Raw genomic sequence first — 12,662 nt, 5'->3', positions numbered from 1 at the left:
TAGCAAGAACTTTTGCACCAGGTTTAGTGGTACTGGGAGATCCACTTCATTACACAATAGTAAACACAAAATACTCTGCAGATGCTGGGGTCAAGTCAACACTCACAACACGCTGGAGGAACTCAGCAGGTCGGGCAGCATCCGTGGAAACAAACAGTCAACATTTCGGGCCGAGACCCTTCGTCAGAACTGTAGGGGGAAGGGGCAGGGGCCCTATAAAGAAGGTGGGGGAGGGTGGGAAGGAGAAGGCTGGTAGATGCCGGGTGAAAAACCAGTAAGGGGAAAGATAAAGGGCTGGGGAGGGGAAGCAGGGAGGTGATAGGCAGGAAAGGTGAAGAAGGAATAGGGGAAAGCACAATGGGTAGTAGAAGGAGGCGGAACCATGAGGGAGGTGATAGGCAGCTGGAGGAGGGGGCAGAGTGAAACTGGGATGGGGGAAGGGAGGGGGAGGGAATTAGCGGAAGTTGGAGAATTCAATGTTCATGCCGAGGGGCTAGAGACTACCCAGATGGAAAACATTCAAAGATAAAACTGCTAAGATGCCAACAATAATTAATTTCACAAGAGATAAACTTTCTAAGTGTAAGAGTTAACTTTCAGTGCACACGTTGGATGTTTTTCTGTAATTAAGACTTAACTAGTCATTCAAAATGAACTTTACAATGAAAAAGGATTGTATTCTGGTGGATTTAGTAATACCTGGTGGGGAAGAACAGCAATTTCATTCCCATCGAAGCATTTATCATTCAATAGCAGGCTACTCTGGAAATCCACACCTTCTGGTTTTATTGAGTAACCTTACAAGCCCACTGTGGACAGAAGCTTACTGCCACTAGAACAGTACGATGGAGCACCTATTGTGCTCACTCATGGAGAAATTCACATGGATGAGCAGTCTCCCATCTCTTTACCCTTAAAGGGTAGTAACTCAACAACATCAACATCATTTACAGAAGAATTCGAAGTTTTTGTCACCATGTGGATAAATAGTTTCTAACTTGTAGGTCTAATTTTTAGGCTTTTTTTTCCTCCAGAATCCCAGACTCCCCTATCTGCCCACAACTGCACTTAAACATCAAATCAAATTACATTCCAGGGACTGCAAGCGGTAATTTCACCTCTCTCAAGGGTAGGGAGGAACGTTGGTTCCTCAGGCACCTGAATTAGGAGCTCAGCTTTACACCGTGTCCTACAGGAAGGGATATATTCACAATTTAATATGACAGAAAAAGGCTGTTCAGCCCATTGACTCCTATCCCTCCCTTGTTTCTCTGTAATCTAATTCTCCCCTCACATATCCATTAATTGCTACCCCCTCTAATTTCCCTACCGTGGTTTTACAATCGGAGTGCTCTACAGTAGCTGGCTAGCTTGTCAGCCAGAATATCTTTGGAACGTGGGAAGAAATGTGAGCACTCGGAAAAAAAAAAGTCACAGAAAGCATGTACGAGCACCATCACACAGCACCAGAACTCAAGATCAAACCCAGTTCACTGGAGTTGTGAGGCAGCAGCACGAGCCACTGCCCCGTGGTACATATCTAACTGATGCTAATTTAGAAGGCAGAGCACAATGTGTACAGAAATACAAACTGTAATCCAGTCATTTCCTAACTTTTTTTTCTCTATTTACAGAACATAAGAACATAAAAAAAATAGGAGCAGGAGTCGGCCATCTGGCCTGTCGAGCCTGCTCCGTCATTCAATAAGATCATGGCTGATCTGGCCATGGACTCATCTCCATGTACTTGCCTTTTCCCCATAACCCTTAATTCCCCTACTATGCAAAAAACTATCCAACTTTGTCTTAAATATATTTACTGAGGTAGCCTTCACTGCTTCATTGGGCAGAGAATTCTACAGATTCACTACTCTGTGGAAAAAGCAATTCCTCCTCACCTTCGTCCTAAATCTACTTTCCCGAATCTTGAGGCTATGTCCCCTAGTTCTAGTCTCATCCACCAGTGTAAACAATTTTCCTGCCTCTATCTTATCTATCCCTTTCATAATTTTATATGTTTCTATAAGATCTCCTCTCATTCTTCTAAATTCCAGCGAGTACAGTCCCAGGCCACTCAATGTGGGCTTTGTTCTCAAGCTCAGTGTTTCTGATGAATCTTTAGCTCCCCTTGTCAGAGTGATGGTGGTGAATCATCTACTTGAATTGTAGCTCTGTGTCCACAAGTGCACTTAGAGATACTGATGCTCAACAGTCTGCCTGCCTCTACTCTCTCTGCACTTCTTTGGAGTGACGGGTTTACTTAGGAAATTCAAACACCCGTTCAAGAATCATACGAAATCTGGGTAAGGGTGGCAGATTTTCTTCCCTCATGGGGAACTGTTTGAGCTTTTATGACACTTGAGTTGCCTAGGGCAGAGACCTCTCTTGGACTGAAAATTAACCAGATCTCCTTTACCGAAAGTAAATGGCACACAACACTTAAAAGTCATAGAGGTCTGCTGTACAGAAAAAGGCCCTCCAGCCCATCTCGGCCATGCCAATCAAGATGCCCATCTAACCTTTTAAATGTCCCATTTGCCAACATTTGCCTTCTATGTCTCTAAACCTTTCCTATCTATGTACCTATCCAAATGTCTATTATATGTTGCTATTGTACCTGCCTCTTGCACTCCCTCTGGGAGTTCATTCAATATATGCACCAGCCTCTGCACGAAGAAGTTGCCCCTCAGGTTCTTATTAAATCTCTCTCCTCTCTTACCCTAAACCCATACCTTCTTAGTTTTTGATTCTCTTTCTCTGGGATAATGGTTGTGTGCATCAACCATATCTACCCTCATGATTTTATACACCCTCAGTCTTCTGTGCTCCAAAGAGTAGATTCTTAGCCTGTTTAACCCTTCCCGATAACTCAGGCCCTTGAGTCCTGGCAACATTCTCATAATTCCTCTTCGCACTCTTTGCAGTTTAATGATGGTTTTCCTATAACAGAGCAGCCAGAACTGTACACAACACTCAAATACAGACTCACCATGTCTTGTACAACTGCTCCTATTTTCAGTGTCCTGACTGATAAAGGCCAGTGTGTTAAATGCGTTCTTCACCGCCCGTCCACTTGTGACCCCACTTCACCAATGGTACACGCTTTTGGGGTTTTGTTTTTGTTTCTTCTGCCCAATAGGAGAAGGGTGAAAAGAGAATGCCCAGGGTGAGTGGGGTCATTGATTCTGCTGGCCGCTTTACTGAGGCAGTGAGAAACATAGACAGAGTATATGAAAGACAGGCTGTTATTTTTTGAGGTGCTGAGCTGTGTCCACAACTCTCTGAAGTTTACTGAGGTCATGGGCAGAGCAATTCCCATATCAAGCCAAGAAACATCCATATTGGATGCATTCTATGCGTATTGATTAAAATTGGTAAGGATTGATGGGGGCGTGCCAAATTTCCTTAGCCTCTTGAGGAAGTAGGGATGCTGGTGAGCTTTCTTGGCCATAGTGTCTAGGACAGGCTAAGAGTGCAGAGATTTACAAGGATGTTGAAGGGACTTGAGGGACTGAGTTATGGAGAGAGTATGAGCAAGGATTCACTGGAGTATAATAGAATGAGGGGTGACCTTTTAGAGGTGTATAAAATCATGAGGAGCATAGATAGGATGAATACACTCTTTTCTTCCGCAGGTTGGAGAATCAATAATTAGAGGGCATAGGTTTAGGGTGAGGAGGGACAGATTTAATAGGGGCCTGAGGGAAAACTTTTTTCACACAGTGTTCCAAATGAGCTATCAGAAGAAGTGTTTGAGGTAGGTAGTACATCAACCATATTTAAAAGGTACTTGGACAGGTACATAGAGAGGAAATATTTAAGGGATATGGGCCAAAAACAGGGAAATGGGACTGGCTTAGATGAGAATCTTGGTCAGCATGGGCCAGTTGGGCTGAAGGACCATTTTCTGTGCTGTATGATTCAATGCCTCAATTACCTGATTACCACTCTGTTTTAAGTCTCCTTCTACCTCATTCCCTCCTCCATGGTTAATCCCATCCTAAAATTACGCATGTTTCTGCATTGATCCAACTCTGACTTCTTTTATTATTTCTACTTCCGATTCATTAAGGTATGGCCTTGCCTTTAGTTACCAAGGCAGGCCCTAATCTGGAAACCTCTCTGTTTCAAGGTGCATCTTACACATCCTCTCATTGGTCAATATTTTAAAATTAGCTAGGCTAAACTCTCCATTTTTGGAATTTTCTGATTTTTGTCTGAGCATAAACCAGTTGGACATTTATCTACGTTACAGAAGCTATTTAAATGCAATGGTGTCACACCCATTGCCCTGCAGTGTCACTAGTGTCCTGATGGTGGCAGTGTTGATCAGAGAATTGCTTTATATTTACAGATAAACACAAGCTCATGCTGCCTAATTACACCCAATACAGTACCATTATTCTACTAACCCATACACCTTTTGAACATGGAGGGAAACCTGCATGGTCATGGGGAGAACATACAAACTCCTTACAATCAGTGGCAGAATTGAATCTGGATCACTGGCACTGTAATGACGTTACGCTAACAGCTACACTACCGATCTACAAATCTCACCACTGTCTCAATATCCCCACCTCCAGGAGTGCAGCAGTACTGCAAAGTTATTACATTAAATCAGGTCAAATACACCTACTTGAAGAAACTATATAATTATGCACTAGGAGGCTGTTTGAACAGATTGTTAAGATATATACAGGAAAGACAATGTATTATTACAGTGTTGAAACTCAACCCTGGACACCAATTGAGCATTTAACATAATTTTCATGTAAATTGCTGTGCACTAGTGTAGGTTGCATAGCAACAGCAGGATGTTTTTATCTATGAAACACCAAGCATTTAGCCTTTGTGGACCATTTAGCTTTAGATTGTCTGTGGACAATCCCAGATCCCATATAAAGTTAAGAGCAATGTTTTAATTAGCTCTCAGTGGAAAATTAGCAACTGTAAATGATTCCGTTGTTATTTTCTGCAGCTCATTCTGGCTCCTTGCATAGGTGACTTCATCCTCCTCCTTCACGCCCCTCATAGCTGAGTGTCCATCGTGCTGAGTGTCAAAAGCCCAAATGCACATTATCAAAGCCTCCTTCAGCGGGAGGCGTTGCCTTGAGAAATCTGTGCTGTTTATTCTCATAGGTGGATGTGGACAAACTGAAGGCAGTTTCTGAAAAGCTTTACACCTCATTTAACTCCAAAAAGTAGATCTCATGTTTTACTCCCATTTTCATGACCCTGCTGAGCACAGAATCTTCACCATTGCCTTTGTACAATGCCTACACTACTCCGCTGGCTGTTTGAAGGTTTGGGACATCCTCGGGCTCTGACAGTCACTATGTAAATGGCACTTCTGGGTGGTGGGTTTATGGAATGAAGTGTTCGACACAGGTACAATAACAACATGAAAAGACATTTGGGAAGATACATGGATAGGAAAGGCTGAGAGGCATTTGGGCCAAATGAAGGTAAATGAGACCAGCTCAGATGGGCACCTGCGTTGGCGTGGCCAAGATGGTCCTAAGGGCCTGTCTCCGTGCTGTATGGCCCTAAGACGTGATGACTCTACACAGGAGGGAGGAATTTGTGGAAGTCAGGTAGCAATGAGATGCTTTAAGTAGAGAAAGAGGAGAGACTGTACTTGATTTGGTATTGGGAAATGAACCTGGTCTGGTGTCAGATCTCTCAGTGGGAGCGTATTTTGGATAGTGATCATAATTCTATCTCCTTTACAATAGTATTGGAGAGAGAGAGGAACAGACAAGTTAGAAGAGTGTTTAATTGGACTAAGAGGAATTATGAGGTTACCAGACAGGAACTTGGAAGCTTAAATTGAGAACAGATTTTCTCAGGGAAAATCCTACGAAAGAAATGTGGCAAATGTTCAGGGGATATTTGTGTGGAGTTCTGCATAGGTACATTCCAATGAGACAGGGAAGTTATGGTAGGGTACAGGAACCGTGGTGCACAAAGGCTGTAATAAATCTAGTCAAGAAGAAAAGCTTACAAAAGGTTCAGAGAGCTAGGTAATGTTAGAGATCTAGAAGACTATAAGGCTAACAGGAAGGAGTTTAAGAATGAAATTAGGAGAGCTAATTAGGAGAGCCATGAGAAGGCCTTGGCGGGCAGGATTAAGGAAAACCCCAAGGCATTCTACAAGTGTGTGAAGAGCAGGAGGATAAGACGTGAAAGAATAGGACCTATCAAGTGTGACAGTGAGAAAGTGTGTATGGAACCGGAGGAAATAGCAAAGGTACTTAATGAATACTTCAGTTTTCACTATGGAAAAGGATCTTGGTGATTGTAGTGATGACTTGCAGCAGACTGAAAAGCTTGAGCATGTAGATATTAGGAAAGCATTTGGAAAGCATCAAGTTGGATAAGTCGCCGGGACCGGACGAGATGCACCCCAGGTTACTGTGGGAGGCGAGGGAGGAGATTGCTGAGCCTTTGGCGATGATCTTTGCATCATCAGTGGGGATGGGAGAGGTTCCGGAGGATTGGAGGGTTACGGATGTTGTTCCTTTATTCAAGAAAGAGAGTAGAGATAGCCCAGGAAATTATAGACCAGAGAGTCTTACTTCAGTGGTTGGTAAGTTGATGGAGAAGATCCTGAGAGGCAGGATTTATGAACATTTGGAGAGGCATAATATGATTAGGGATAGTCAGCATGGCTTTCTCAAGGGGAGGTCGTGCCTTATGAGCCTGATTGAATTTTTTGAGGATATCACTAAACACATTGATGAAGGAAGAGCAGTAGATGTAGTGTATATGGATTTCAGCAAGGCATTTGATAAGGTACCCCATGCAAGGGTTATTGAGAAAGTAAGGAGGCATGGGATCCAAGAGGACATTGTTTTGTGGATCCAGAACTGGCTTGCTCACAGAAGGCAAAGAGTGGTTGTAGATGAGTGATTCTCTGCATGGAGGTCAGTGACCGATGGTGTGCCTCAGGGATCTGTTTTGGGACCCTTACTCTTTGTGATTTTTATAAATGACTTGGATGAGGAAGTGGAGGGATGGGTCAGTAAGTTTGCTGATGACACAAAGGTTGGAGGTATTGTGGATAGTGTGGAGGGCTCTCAGAGGTTACAGGGGACATTGATAGGATGCAAAACTGGGCTGAGAAGTGGCAGATGGAGTTCAACCCAGATAAGTGTGAGGTGGTTCATTCTGGTAGGTCAAATATGATGGCAGAATATAGTATTAATAGTAAGACTCTTGGCAGTGTGGAGGATCAGAGGGATCTTGGGGTCTGAGTCCATAGGACGCTCAAAGCAGCTGCACAGGTTGACTCTGTGGTTAAGAAGGAATACGGTGTTTTGGCCTTCATTAATCATGGAACTGAATTTAGGAGCCGAGAGGTAATGTTGCAGCTATATTGGACCCTGGTCAGACCCCATTTGGAGTACTGTGCTCAGTTCTGGTCGCCTCACTACAGGAAGGATGTGGAAATCATAGACAGGGTGCAGAGGAGATTTACAAGGATGTTGCCTGGATTGGGGAGCATGCCTTATGAAAACAGGTTGAATGAACTCAGCCTTTTCTCCTTGGAGCGATGGAGGATGAGAGGTGACCTGATAGAGGTGTATAAGATGATGAGAGGCATTGATCGTGTGGATAGTCAGAGGCTTTTTCCCAGGGCTGAAATGGCTAACAAGAGGACACTGGTTTAAGGTGCTGGGGAGTAGGTACAGAGGAAATGTCAGGGGTAAGTTTTTTTACGCAGCGAGTGGTGAGTGTGTGGAATGGGCTGCCAGCAATAGTGGTGGAGGTGGATACGATAGGGTCTTTTAAGAGACTTTTGGATAGGTAGATGGAGCTCAGTAAAATAGAGGACTATGGGTAAGCCTAGTGATTTCTAAGGTAGGGACATGTTCGGCACAGCTTTGTGGGCCAAAGGGCCTGTACTGTGCTATAGGTTTTCTATGTTTTTATGTTTCTAAAATACAAATGGAATGATTCAAAGCAATCAAATTTTCTGACCATTGGTCAAGAGTTGATTGAAGCATTGATGTTTCAGAATGAATTGACTTTATTCCTTACATCCTTCACATACGTGAGGAGTAAAAATCTTTACGTTACATCTCCATCTGAATGTGCAAATTATACTAATTTGTAAGAAATACTATGTACAGTAAGATATACCACAGAACAGTCAATATAGCTTAGAAATAGAACTGTGTCAGTGTGAATGACACACATGGGACAATGGCGTGCACACACGGAACAAGCTGCCGGTGAAAGGGGTTGACACAGGTACAGTAACAATCGAGATACACTTGGACAGCTGCATGGATAAGAAGGGTTGAGAGGGCTAATCGGCCAGACAGGGCTAGCTTAAATGGCCATCTTGGTCAGCATGGATGTGATGGGCTGAAGGGCCTGTTTTCCAGGCTCTATGCTTCCATGACTACGTTAGTATTAAATGGGTGCTGTCCACATACTGCAACGGAATGGATCATTAAAGAGAAATGCTTGGTGCTTAGCTGATACAACTGGAGGACCTGAATTACAGCGAAAGATTGAATGGTTTTCTTTGTTTCGTGGCTGTCTGTGGGGAAGACACATCTCAAGGTTGCATACTTCATACAAACTTTGATAATAAATATACTTTGAACCTTTGACTTTTATTCTCTGACTGCAAGAGAATGAGGGGGGATCTTATAGAGGTATACAAAATTATGAGGTGTATAGACAGGGTAAGTGTATGCAGGCATCTTCCCCTCACATTGTGTGAGACTAGAACTAGATGTCATAGGTTTCGGGTGACGGGGGAAATACTTAAGGAGAATTTGTTTTTATTTATTTAGAGATATAGCATGGTAACAGGCACTTCCAGTCCTGTTACTTCGGCTGCCTGTGACCTACTAACCTGAATGTCTTTAGAATGTGGGACAAAACTGGAGCACCTGGAGGAAACCCATACAGTCCGGGAAGAACATACAAACTCCTTACAGACAGGAGCAGGAATTGAACCCGTGTCGCTGCCACTTGTAATAGTGTTACGCTACCCACTAAGTTTCCTCACTCAGAAGGTGGAAGTGGTAGATGCAAATTCAATTATAACATTTGAGAGAAGTTTGGAAAGGTACGTCGATGAGAGGGCTTTGGAGGGCAACGGCCCAGGTGCAGGTGGTCAGGATTATGCTGAAGATCTGGGGTGAAAGGTGAAATCTTTGAGAGGTACTCCTTCAGTTAGAGGGTGTGGTGCAAGTGTGGAATGAGCGGCCAATGGAAGTGGTGGATTGTGCGTTCGATTTCAACATTTCAGAGTTTAGATAAGTACATCGATGGGACGGGTATGGAGGGCATGTCGATGGGACTAGGCCAAATAATAGATCAGCATGAACTAGATGGGCTGAAGGGCCTATTTCTGTGCTGGCTGCATAAAATCATTTGGTATTCAGTCCTGACAAAGGGTCTCGGCCCGAAACGTTGACTGTACCTCTTCCTAGAGATGCTGCCTGGCCTGCTGCGTTCACCAGCAACTTTGATGTGTGTTGCTTGAATTTCCAGCATCTTCAGAATTCCTCATGTTGGTATTCAGAAGAATTAGGGGAGATTTTATTGAAAGCATTCGAATATTGAAAGGCCTAAACAGAGTGGAGAGAATATTTCCTGTTGTGGGGGAGAGGTTACAGCCTCACAATATAAGGACGTCCCTTTAGAATGGAGATGAGGAGGAATTTCTTTAGCCAGAGGGTGGTGATTCTATGGAATCCGTTACCACAGACATCTCTGGAGGTCAAATCATTGAGTATATTTAAAGCAGAGGTTGATAAGTTCTTGATTAGTCAGTATGATAAGACTGCTGAACGGATCCTGACCTGGAACTTGACTGTACCTTCCAAATATCCAGACCTGCCTCTCAGTTTCTTTTGTACTACCTTACTTTCCCTTTTCTATTTTCTATTTATGATTTATAATTTAAATTTTTAATATTTACTGTCGATTTGTACTCCAGGGAGCAGAATCAAATATCGCTGTGAAAATTGTACGTTCTAGTATCAATTGTTTGGCGACAATAAAGTATAAAGTATAAAGTAAGTGTCAGAGGTTATGGGGAGCACCAGTGTTGGGGGGGGGCTCAAGTGGGGATTGGTGTTGAATTAGGCTCCACCTTTATGGACTTGCATCCCAACATGGGCCAGAATTTCTATGTGAGTGGCTGTTTCAATGATGGAACAAGAGAACATAGAACACAGATTGGGAACGTGCCCTTTGGCCCACAATATCTGTGTGCAACATGATGCTAATCCAAATAAATCCCATCTACCGCAAGAAAGCAGCAACCATCATCAAGAACTCCCACCATCCAAGCCATGATCTCTTCTCACTGCTATCTGGCGGGAGGTGCAGGAGCCTCAATTCCACACCACCAGGTTCAGGAACAGTTGGTACCCTACAAACGTCAAGCCCTTGAAACAACTTGGATAACTTCAGTCACCTCAATGCTGAACTGACGCCACAACCTATAAGCTCACAACTCATATTCTCAGTATTATTTTATCTACTTTTTTTGCATAATTTGTCTTCTTTTGCACGTTGGTTGTTTGTAAGTCTTTACTTATGTATAGATTGTTGTTATCTATTGAGATACAGTGTGGAATAGGCCCTTGTGGTCCTTCGAGCCACAACACTGAGCAACCTCCCCCCTCCCCCAATTTAATCCTAGCCCAATCACAGGACAATTTACAATGACTAATTAACCTATCAATTGGTGCGTCTTTGGACTGTGGGAGAAAACCTGAGCACCAGGAGGAAACCCATGCAGTCACAGGGAGAATGTACAAACTCCTTAGAGATAACAGCGGGAATTGAACCCAGGTCATCGTGCTGACCACTACACTACCATGCCGCCCCTCATAAATTCTATTGTATTTCTTTGTTTTCCTGTAAAACCCTTCAAGAAAATGAATCTCGGGGTTGTATATGGTGACATATATCTACTTTCATAATAAATTGACTTTGATCTACCTACACCTGGTTGATCTATAGCCCTCTATTCTCTACATGTTTGTGGGCCAGTTTAATTCCTCTTAAAGGTTGCTGTGACCTCTGCTTCCACCTCTTCCCCTGGCATAATGTTCCAGGGATCTATCATGCTCTCTGTAGAAACACCTGCCAGGTAAATCTCCTTTGAACTCTCCAGCCTGGTCACCTTAAATCTATGCTTTCTAGTGTTGGACGTTTCCACCCTGGGGAAAAGACTCCCGTAATTTTATATACAATACTCAGCCCCTCCTGCAGTCATGGAATCATTACACTGGGTGACGGAGCCTTCAGCAACCAGTTGCCGTAATCAGCAGTTGACAACTACAGTCTTATACCAGAAACTCGCCGTGGAAACCTGGCCAAATGCATATCCACGGTGAAGGTGGTTTTAGAGGTTAATTGGATAAATTTAGGCAAACATTACGTCAGCCGCAGCTTACTCCATCAATCTCATCGCAGGAGCACTATTTTGAAAGCCTTAATTACCCGCAAATAAAAATTTAGATCGAACAATCAAAATCGAAAGGGTATCCAATCGAACGACGCTTTGCTCTGTGAAGAGCTTTTATAAATATGACCTATTTATTAATTGTGATACATTATACTCACTCATCAGCAAATGAATATTGTTTTTTGGTCAGTGATGGTCTGTAATTTGCACTGTTGCCCGCCCGCCATATCAGCATAATTGTAGAGGGTGAATCCAGGCCTTCGTGCTCATCCACTCACCTCCTCTCCATGACAACCGGCAGCCGTCCGAATTAGTGATTCACTGACGTTTTTTTGATCTTTCATGTTGATTCTCTTTATTTATGGATTTCTGATGGAAGGATACCTCCGTCTACCCAAAGTATTACCTACCTCTGGGGCGCCAACCAGCCTGCTGGAGGAATTCAGCGGGGTCCAGCGGCAAGTGCGAGGGGCCCGGGCAAAGGAAATACCGACGCCGCGGGACCAGTCTCTCGTATCGACTGTAAAGCCGCCTCTGCCGCCCTCGGCACGGTTGCTGTGCTGTTCCCTGCCGTGTTTGCGTTCATCCAGCCCTGCTTTGCATATGTCCCGGTACTGCGCATTCACTGCATCAAAGATGCGTTTCAGACTCTTATTTGATGTTTAAGAGGAATCTTAAACATTACCCGGTCTGACCGATGCCTTAGAAAGCTTCAACCTTACACCCTTGTTTTTATATTCCAATCCTCTCAAAATGAATGCTAACACTTCATTTGTCTTCCTTTCTACAAATTCAACCTGCAAGTTAACCTTTAGAGAATCCTACTCTAGCACTCCCAAGTTCCTTGGTGCCTACGATTTATGAATTTTCTCCCTGTTTAGAAAATAGTATTCACTTTTAATCCTTCTAGCCAAAGTGCATGACCATACACTTCTGTGCATTGTCTCTTCTTTGCCGATTCTCTGAATCAGTCCAAGTCCTTCCACAGACTCCCTGGTTCTTTAACACTGCCTGCCCCACTGTTGGTATTGTCTGCAAACTTGGCTACAAAACAGTCAATTCAGTTATCCATATGATTTACATATAATGTGGAAAGCAGTAGACCAAAAAATGATCTCTGCAGAACACCACTGGTCACCAACAGCCAACCAAAAAAAGGCTCCTTTTATTCCTACTCTTTGCCTCCAGTCAGTCAGCCAATCTTCTACCAAGC

General features: G+C 43.5%; 1 protein-coding gene across 1 annotated transcript in view; it reads right to left on the bottom strand.

The window, feature by feature from the left end:
- Window positions 1-12,057, bottom strand: part of nkrf (NFKB repressing factor) — a 52,569-nt gene extending 40,512 nt beyond the window's left edge. The window contains exon 1 of the mRNA XM_063061093.1: window positions 11,860-12,057. The gene's annotated coding sequence lies outside the window, so the exon portion shown is untranslated. The remainder of the gene's footprint in view (window positions 1-11,859) is intronic.
- Window positions 12,058-12,662: the final 605 nt, after the last annotated feature.

Source organism: Mobula hypostoma, chromosome 10, assembly GCF_963921235.1.
Source record: "Mobula hypostoma chromosome 10, sMobHyp1.1, whole genome shotgun sequence".
Lineage (NCBI taxonomy): Eukaryota > Metazoa > Chordata > Chondrichthyes > Myliobatiformes > Myliobatidae > Mobula > Mobula hypostoma.
This window is presented reverse-complemented; position numbering and strand designations above follow the sequence as displayed.